Genomic DNA, 8,799 nt, shown 5'->3' with positions numbered 1-8,799 from the left:
GCTGAATGGTTTGCCTCAAAACAAGGAAAGTGGGCGGGGGGGAAAATGGACACATATGTAATACCCTTTGTAATAAAAAATTAAAAACAAACAAACAAAACAAAAAAAAACAAGGAAAGTTCTACTGGGACGGTATCAACAAATTACCCGAAAGATGGGGGAAATGTGTAGCTAGCGATGGACATTACTTTGAATAAAGCACTTTTGATGTTTCTCTTGAAATTATCATGTTCTCTTTGATTACAAAATCCACATTATTAACCGGTACACTTGGTACAATACCTGTATGAAGCCAGCCCAAAATGTCCTTTATCTTAGGACCACATGAGAAAATGTTAAATAACTAATTTCAGTACTCGGGGACACATTATCTTTATAGTGCATTCCTGATTCTCCAGGCTAGGAATCTTCAAAAATGAATTGCCTTGCCCTAGCCTGTTCTCAGTGGTGAGAGCATTGGCCCACAGACTGAAGGGTTATGGATTCAATACCGGTCAAGGGCATGTACCTCGGTTGCAGGCTCGATCCCTGGCATCTGGTCAGAAAGATCAATGAACAAATGAACCCTAACTGTCCCTCCATCCAACCAGAAATTAATTTCATAACCCAATTCCCTGAGGTAGGAAAAATGCTCCAGGGAGAGGAATAGAAAAAGAATCCTGAACCAATTAACAGGACAAGAATTTGCCCAAAAGTTTCCCCACTCCCTCAAGAAAAGTTCCATACTATCCGTGATTATGCCCGTTTCGCAGTAGGGGTTATCATGAGAGTGAAAGGTCTCGCTAAGATTCCTTTCCATGTGCAGTCACTTCTATGCCTAGAACCCAGTTCCCAGACACTATCTCTGGCTGCCCTGTTGCTCTATCTTTCCAGAGAACTTTTGTCTATTACCCAGCTACCTGGCGACCAAGACCACTGTTCCCTACTCTCCAGTGGCTCCCATCTTGCTTAGAATAAAATGCACTCCAAAGCTCTTCCCATAGCTCTGAGGCCCTCTGGGCACTCACAGCTCAAGTTTATTTCATTTCATTACTACTCTCCACTTTCTTGGTCAACATCAACCAATAAAATACTGGTACACAGAACCCTAGGAAAAGGAACTAGTTATCAATCGAAAATTTTTTGTTTTTGTTTATTCTGCTTTGTTTTTTAAAGGTAAAGTCAGTCACAGCCTCAACCAAAAAGTAGCTTTCTCAAGAGACGTTAGAGTATAATGAAAATAAGCCAGGTTTGGAATCTAGTCCTACCATTTACTACCTGTGTGAATGTGGAGAAGTTATTTAACCTCTCTCAGCTCGTTTCCTCATGGTGATGATAACAGCACTCACCTCATAGGGACATAATGTATGTCAAATAGACTGGGCCTGGCATTTAATAAGTATTCAATAAATGGTAGCTGGGCCTATTAAAGACTGTCAACTTCATGCAAAGATTTTCCTCTGTTAGACTGGCTAGTTGATTAGATGAGAAATCCTGTGAAATACTTAGCATAGTATACGGTTCATAATGGTTATAAACAAATACTGACTTTCCTCGCTCTCTCATAATGGTGGAAAAATTGCAGACTTCATAAATTACCCAATTCTATCAGTGTGGCCAGGTTTCACTGCACAACCTACTTACCATTTAGGTAATTTAAGCTTTCAGTCAATGCTTCTGGCTGCTCCCCTCAATGGTTGTTGTCCTGGAAACAGTCACTCACTATCTTTCAATGGCAGTTGCCTCTTGACCTAGACAAAATAGAAACAGGAAGAAAGAGATAGGTAAAACAGGAATCACACCAAGACTGGGCAAGCTGAACCAAAGCCCTGTCCCAAAGACCATCATACACAGTGCAGTGTCAGAAAAGAGACAAGGCAGAATCTGACCCTGCTGACTCTGAAGAAAGCTGGCTATCTCTTTCCCGGGGGAGAGGCGGAGATGGCTCCAAGAGACTTCCCCTTTCCTATGATATAGTCTCAGAACAGACTACATTGTCTTTCCTTAAATTAACAGATCTATACATCCCTCAACAGTCTAAAAATTCCTATGACATCTTACAGCTGGGAAGGATCTCAGATATCAACTAGTTAAATGCCCTCATTTTTAAGAAAGGAACTGAAGCTTGGAAAGGGTGAATCACACAATTGCTTAGAACTAAAGTTGGGATTCTACTTAAAAATAAGAAAAGTGGGTAAGAAAAACAAACATCACTTCGCTATCTACCACACCTAAACCAACATGTTATATGTTTTATGTAAGACAATAACACAATAATGTTACCCTTATAGATAAAGAATCTAAATTTCAAGAGTCAAGTAACTTGTCCAAGGTCTTACAGCTTGCTAGTAACCAGGTAGTCAGAATTTAAACCTAAGTCTGTGTGACCTAAAAAGCCACTTCACCATTCTCATTGGGTTGCCTTCTAGACTGGGTTCTCAAAAGGGCCCCAAACAACCCAGAATCGATTAAAAACAGAGCTTCTCTGTCTGCAATCTTACCCTTCAGTTTTGTAATGAGACTTTTTTTTACATGAGAGCTGAAAAGTGTAATAAACCATTGAGTCTCACCGCTAATATAAGTGAGTGAAGATGGAAGATCTTCTGTCTATCCCAGTCTTGAGGAAGAATGGAAAGACAGCTATGCCAGTGACAAAACTAAAGTTTTTATACATGGTCTTACACTCAAACTATCCCCCTCTCCTTTCATCACAACTGCCCATCCCTCCCCTTCCATATCCTGTAGACCACCTTTGACCGCCTACCAAGGATGCTGGTCCCTTAAATCTGATTCCCACACTTCCACCACCAATACCATAACATACACACACAGAATGCGTCCCTGCTCTATCCCCCTAGAGAGCTGGAAGACTAGAATTAAGATGGAGAAATAATAAATGATAGTGTATGGCTTTTTTAAAAAGATGAGGAGGGCCTGAAGCTTCAAGCCAATATGACCTGAAAAGAAAGATTAATAAGCAATGAAAATAGATAGGAAAAAAATAGAAAAAGGGGTCTGTATCAGGGGCAGCACCCAAGGGATGGCCTGGGTGAGTGTGGGAGAAGCTTTAATTCTCTCTCTCCCACATATATACTTTTTAAAAGAATCAGTCTAAATAGAATTAAGTGTGATTACTATTCAAACAGCTTCAGAAGTGGCCCACAGACCTGTCCTGCCCTCACCCATCACCCCTTTCCCCCTCTCCACCAACCTTAAACGCACACACACATAATTTACTCGGCATTGACTATAACTTCTCCCACATACAAATTCTGAACTTTAAGAAGTGGCCAGATTTGTGTGTATCTTCACTAAGGTCTCTGCAGCCCTAACAGTGAAAAAGCAGCACCCCTACTGACAGCTACTGCCCCCACCACCTACTGCTAAATTTGCTGGCATATTACTAAGATCCAGGGGTCTATCCCACTCCAACAGGATAAAATGCATGCCAAAAACCAAACAGGAACTCTGGGTGATCCTAATTTGTTTTCAACGGTCTACATTCTCTCCTATTTCTCAGGGGCGGAAACAAGCAGCAAATGATTTCTCTCCTTTGCTTCTGAATGACTTTTACTTCTTGCATCCTCAGCGTGCTGGCCTTCTGTCCCCAGAAACAAGAGGATGACTGTAAACATCCTCAAACTCTTTAGAGCTGCCCCTTCAGAGAGCTTTCCATCCAGAGAGATCCACCCACATCACTTCCCTCAGGCAACTTCTCTGTGCTTGTTCCTGTTGGTGGTGAGAGTGGTGTGCATGTTTCTATCTGTGGAGAAGAGATGAAAGGACCCTCACAGATAAGGAGAGCTCAATGCCTCATTTTCCAGAGAAGAAAGTGAGTCCCAGAGAGGAAAAAAGACTTACTTGCCAAGGTTGCAAAGCAAGTTAAAGTGAATGTGATTGAGTCCACCTGAGATAATTAACAAACCACACTGAAGAAATGCATCAGTCCATCATTTGACTGCTGAAGATTAAAGCTTTCTTAAATACGTATCACTTTTGCTCCCAAAACACTTTGAGAATAGATAAAAATGCTAGTACAGAATTCTGCTTCCAATATTATCTTCCCACAGATAGCAACTATAAACTCTGGATAAAAAATTTTAAACAACTATCTGAAGTTCCAATTTAATAAAAACAAACCCTAGGTTGCTGGTTCAATCCCCAGTCGGGGCACATACAGGGGTCAACTGGTGAATGCATGAATAGGTGCAGCAACAGGTTGATGTTTCTCTCCCCCCTCCTCTTCCTCTCTTTCTAAAATCAATCAACAAATAAAATTTTAAGAAAAATAAAAACCTAGGCTGTCCAGAGGAACCAAAGATAGAGCCCAGAACAGACAGAGATGATAAGGGAGAGCCACAAAAGGAGAATCTAGGTTCTATGTATAAATTCTGCCCAAATTTGTAGCTGACCCCTGAATCATATATGCACAGGGCAGAATCCAAGGACCTCAGCAAAGGATAAAAGAACTAGACTGAGATTTGAACTGTCACCCCCCACACATAAGACAGGGTTTGCGATTATAACCAAGTTAACTGCCAACTAAAATCAACAGAAACCAGAGTCTCCATAACATAACATTCATATTCATTTATGTTCAGATAGAAACCCAAATTACATAAAGAACTAGCAATTAAACCCCTCTGCAGGAGAAAAGACAATCAGCAGAGGGCAAGTCCAAGATGACCCAGATGTTGGAATTATCAGACAAGGATACTAAAGCAACTATTATAACTCAGCAAAGAAATTTAAAAATTTTTAAAGTGGCAATTATAGAACAGAAATGCAGTACCTGAAATTTAAAAAATTCACTGAATGAGCTTAAGAACAGAATGTAATTGATAGAGAAAAGAGTCACTGAAACTTGAAGATGAATCAATAGATATTATCTGAACTGAAATAACTCTGGGTCACCTGCAGTCTCTAGAACCACCACCCTTAGGCCCTTCAGCTGAGTGTCCTCAATGATAACTTTACTTGCTGGTAACAGAAAATCTGATCTCAGAGAGAACCAGAATGACTAGGGATCACAGAGAAACCATTACCTGCAATTCTGTTAGACTGGCCACCCCTCATCTACTAATTAACCTCTTGAGGCATCCAGATGTAAGCACAGAACAAAGTGTAAAGGTGAAAAATGAGAGGGTAGGATAAAAGTTTAAATCCGAACTAATCATAATATCCGAAGTCCTAGAAATCAAATCTAGTGCCCACTGTCTATACTGAGAAGCAGGAAATAGTTGTTTTTTCCCCTATAATTGCTGAGGTAGCATCCTCAGGATTGTTCAGGAAAAAAGCCAGAGGGATTTTAAAGTTTTTTTTCTGCCCTATACTGTCTCTTCACCCAAAAGGCAGCCTGGTAAACAGGCTGATGGCAGGAAGGGGTGGGACCAAACAATCATTGGGTCTGGGCCTGAAGAGTGCAGCAACTTGGTGAGAGCCAACCAGGTCACCAAGTTGGAAAAGCAGATCATCTGAATGCCATCACTGACCAGCTTCCACACTCAAGTCACGTCAGGTTGGAGTTCAGAACACTCCAGGTAAAGGCGGAGGAAGAAACAAGCTGCAGAAGACGTCCATTTCTAGAAGCCCCATCTTTTTCTTATCTCCCACCTCCCACCCCACCTGCCCACAATGGAAGAGAATCCAGAGCAAGTGATCTTTTCTGACTAAAGTGGAGAAAAGAAGAGGTACCCCCGTAAGTGTAAAAAAAACTTGAACCAGGAGTTCTGCCACTAACATACTATCAGACCTCAGGAAAAGTCTTTTTTTTTTTTTTAATGCTCTCTGGGTCTCAGCTCAACTCCAGAGGTTCCCCCAGAGGAGTAAGGGGTCCCAGCCAAGGGTTCCAGTGCTGGGATGAGAAGTCCCCTTAACTTCTGGCTGTGAAAACCAGCAAAGACTGTGGCTGAGTAAGACGGATAGCTGCTGGAGTCCCAGGTGTTCCTCTTAAAGGGCCTGTGCGTGGACTTACTTGGACTCACTCTGAGCTCCAGCACTGGGGACAGCAGCTCCAAAGGTGCCAGGGACATATGGGGAGAAACTGAACTGTCTGGCTTTGAGACAAGGTCTGGAGGGGCAACTTTCTCCCAGACAGAAGTGTTGGCACAAGCCATTGTTCCTTTGCTGAGCCTCCACCCCAAGGAACTGGCAGGCAGGTGCCATATCTGAGTCTCCATGAACATGGCTAAACGCTCTTTGCCCTGCCCCGCCCCCTACTGATTTCCTGAGACCCCACCCAAACTCTATGAACCCAGAGACCTACACCAAGACACATCATAATTAAAATGGCAGAGGTTAAAGAGAGAACCATAAAAGCATCAAGAGAAAATCAGTTAGCTATCTACCAGGGAGTTCCATAAGACTGTCAGCTGATTTCTCAACAGAAATTTTGCAGACCAGAAGGGACTAGCACAAAATATTCAAAGTGATGCAAAGCAAGAACCCACGACCAAAAATACTCTACTCAGCAAAGCTACCATTGAGAATCAAAGGACACATAAAGAGCTTCCCAGACAAGAAAAAGCTAAAGGGGTTCACCACCACCAAGCCAGTATTACAAGAAATGTTACAGGGACTTAAGAAGAAAAAAGTAATAATAAAAATGAATAATAAAATGACAATAAACACATATCTATCAAAATTACTTTAAATGCAAATGGATTAAATGCTCCAATAGAAAGACAGAGGTGGCTGACCCTGGTCGGTGTGGCTCAGTTGGCTAGGCGTCGTCCCATGCACGAAAAGGTTGCAGGCTTGATCCCCTCTCTAAAGATCAATGAAAATGTCCTCTAGTGAAGATTTTTTTAAAAGGCAGATACTCTTATCTGCCCTCCCCCACCACCATATGACAGATGAGCAGGCAGACTAAGAGACTTGTGACCTTTTTAGGAAACTTGAAACAGAGACAGGACTACAATCCAGTAATCCCATCTCTAAACGTCAGGGTTTTTTCACCTTACCTAACAAAGAACCAAGAGTATAAGCAAGACTGGAATTGGAAGGAAAGGGTTTAAGAACTTTCAAGTACTTTGGAATGGAAGCACTATTAATAAACAGTTGAAAAAATAAAAAAAATAGACAATTGATAAGACTAACTTTTGATTAGGGTATCAATTAAAAGAAGGCTCTCAAGGACCGCTACCTGTCTCTACTGTTTCTTTTCCTAACACGTGGTCTAAAACTGAGACTAGGCTTCCTTGCACTTGGCCCAAGGTAAACATCACCTAAGGAATTATCTCTCAGATCTTACCCTAAAGAAAGCCAGTCCTGATCCACAGCCCAGACATCACAAATCGAACGTAAGACTGATGAGTAGTTTATTCATTCATTCAAATATTGACTGCCTGAAATGCATCAAGCTTTGAGGTTAAACACGGAATAAAACAGTAAGTAGAAAGACCTGTCTTTGTGGCATGGGCTGTATAGTACGTAACAGAAAACCCAGCCAATATAAAGTACCTCTCAACCTCTAAAATATCACCCTGGTTTATGCTCACTTTAGCACTTAACCCTGTCTGATATTTTTTCTATTTGTTTATCGCTTGTCTCCTCCTCCCCACCCCTATCCCCACCTTCTATCTAGCTTATCACTGTATCTCCAGTACCTGGGTGACAATGATCTGAGATGGAGACACAAATTTATGAGTCATGTGCATAGATGTGTGGTTACTAGTCAGTGAGGTAGATGAGATCACTCTGGGAGAGTGTCTACTATGAGAGGAGAGGAGGGCCTGGGATAGTAGAACATTTAATAGCTCCAGAAGGGAGGATGAGCCTGTAAAAACAACAGAGTAGGAGGAAGAATAGGACACTGTTATGTCACTGGAGCTAAGAGAAAAGAGAGTTTCTGGAAAGAAGGAGTGGTCAAGAGTGTCAGCTTCACTGAGAAAATTAAAGACTAACAATGTCTTTTGAATTCAGCTTCATGGAGGACATCAGTGAACTTACTATGAGGTGTTACAGAGAAATGAGAGGGGCAGAAGCCAGACTGGAGCAGACTAAGTGGAGTGAAAGAATGAATACAGACAGCTTTTTAGGAACGTTTGGCTATTTAAAAGCAAAAGTGATGGATCAAAGAGAATGCAGGGCTGAGGAACTCTTGTTTTTGTTTAGTGGGGTACTAACATAGAGCTGCAACGTGTATGAGTTGCAAATCTCAGTAGTTTCAAGTCACCCAAAGGTCCCAAATCTTTTTTTCTCACATCCAGCTTAGATTGCCATTTCCCTTGGACTGACTTGTAAAATGCCCAGAGTATCAATCTAGAAGTCTTGTGTTTATACAGAAATCTCCCTTACGACAGTGGAAGGTAAAAATGCCCTTCCATACACTTTCCCTTGAAGTTATCAGGAACAGAATACAGGGCTGTACATACTAGAGGGCCAGAGTCATAAAGGTTTTCTCTTGCCATTTTAATTTCAAAGCACATTTGGGGGGAGTCATTGTTATTTCTACCCCTAATAAGAAGTTTCTTTCCATTTCACGACCTCCAGAGCATTTCCCTTTGTGTCTATTCCACACCCCTCTCCTCCCTCCCTGCTACCCAGGTCACATACTATAATGAAAAGAACACACATGGTCTCAGAAGCCAGGGAATCTGCGTTCTCACTAACAGCTTAGGTGATTAAATGTTACCACCTCAGTTTTTCCAAGTGTACATCTATATCCTCCTATCTAATAATAGACAAACATGGTAATTAACCATACCTCTGACACGCTTCCCATCGGCTAATCAGGGCAATATGCAAATTAACTGCCAACCAAGATGGCAGCCGGCAGCCAGGCAGCTGAAGCGAACAGGAGGCTTGCTTGCTCCAGTG

At 41.8% G+C, this 8,799-nt stretch overlaps 1 protein-coding gene across 1 annotated transcript in view; it reads right to left on the bottom strand.

Annotated features, from left to right (window-relative positions):
• LUZP1 (leucine zipper protein 1) overlaps positions 1-8,799 on the bottom strand; it is a 70,673-nt gene that overhangs the window by 20,182 nt on the left and 41,692 nt on the right. The window contains exon 2 of the mRNA XM_006777578.2: positions 1,624-1,730. The gene's annotated coding sequence lies outside the window, so the exon portion shown is untranslated. The remainder of the gene's footprint in view (positions 1-1,623; positions 1,731-8,799) is intronic.

This window comes from Myotis davidii, unplaced genomic scaffold (assembly GCF_000327345.1).
Source record: "Myotis davidii unplaced genomic scaffold, ASM32734v1 scaffold149, whole genome shotgun sequence".
NCBI lineage: Eukaryota > Metazoa > Chordata > Mammalia > Chiroptera > Vespertilionidae > Myotis > Myotis davidii.
Note: the sequence above shows the minus strand (reverse complement) of the source record. Positions and strands in the feature narration are given on the sequence as shown.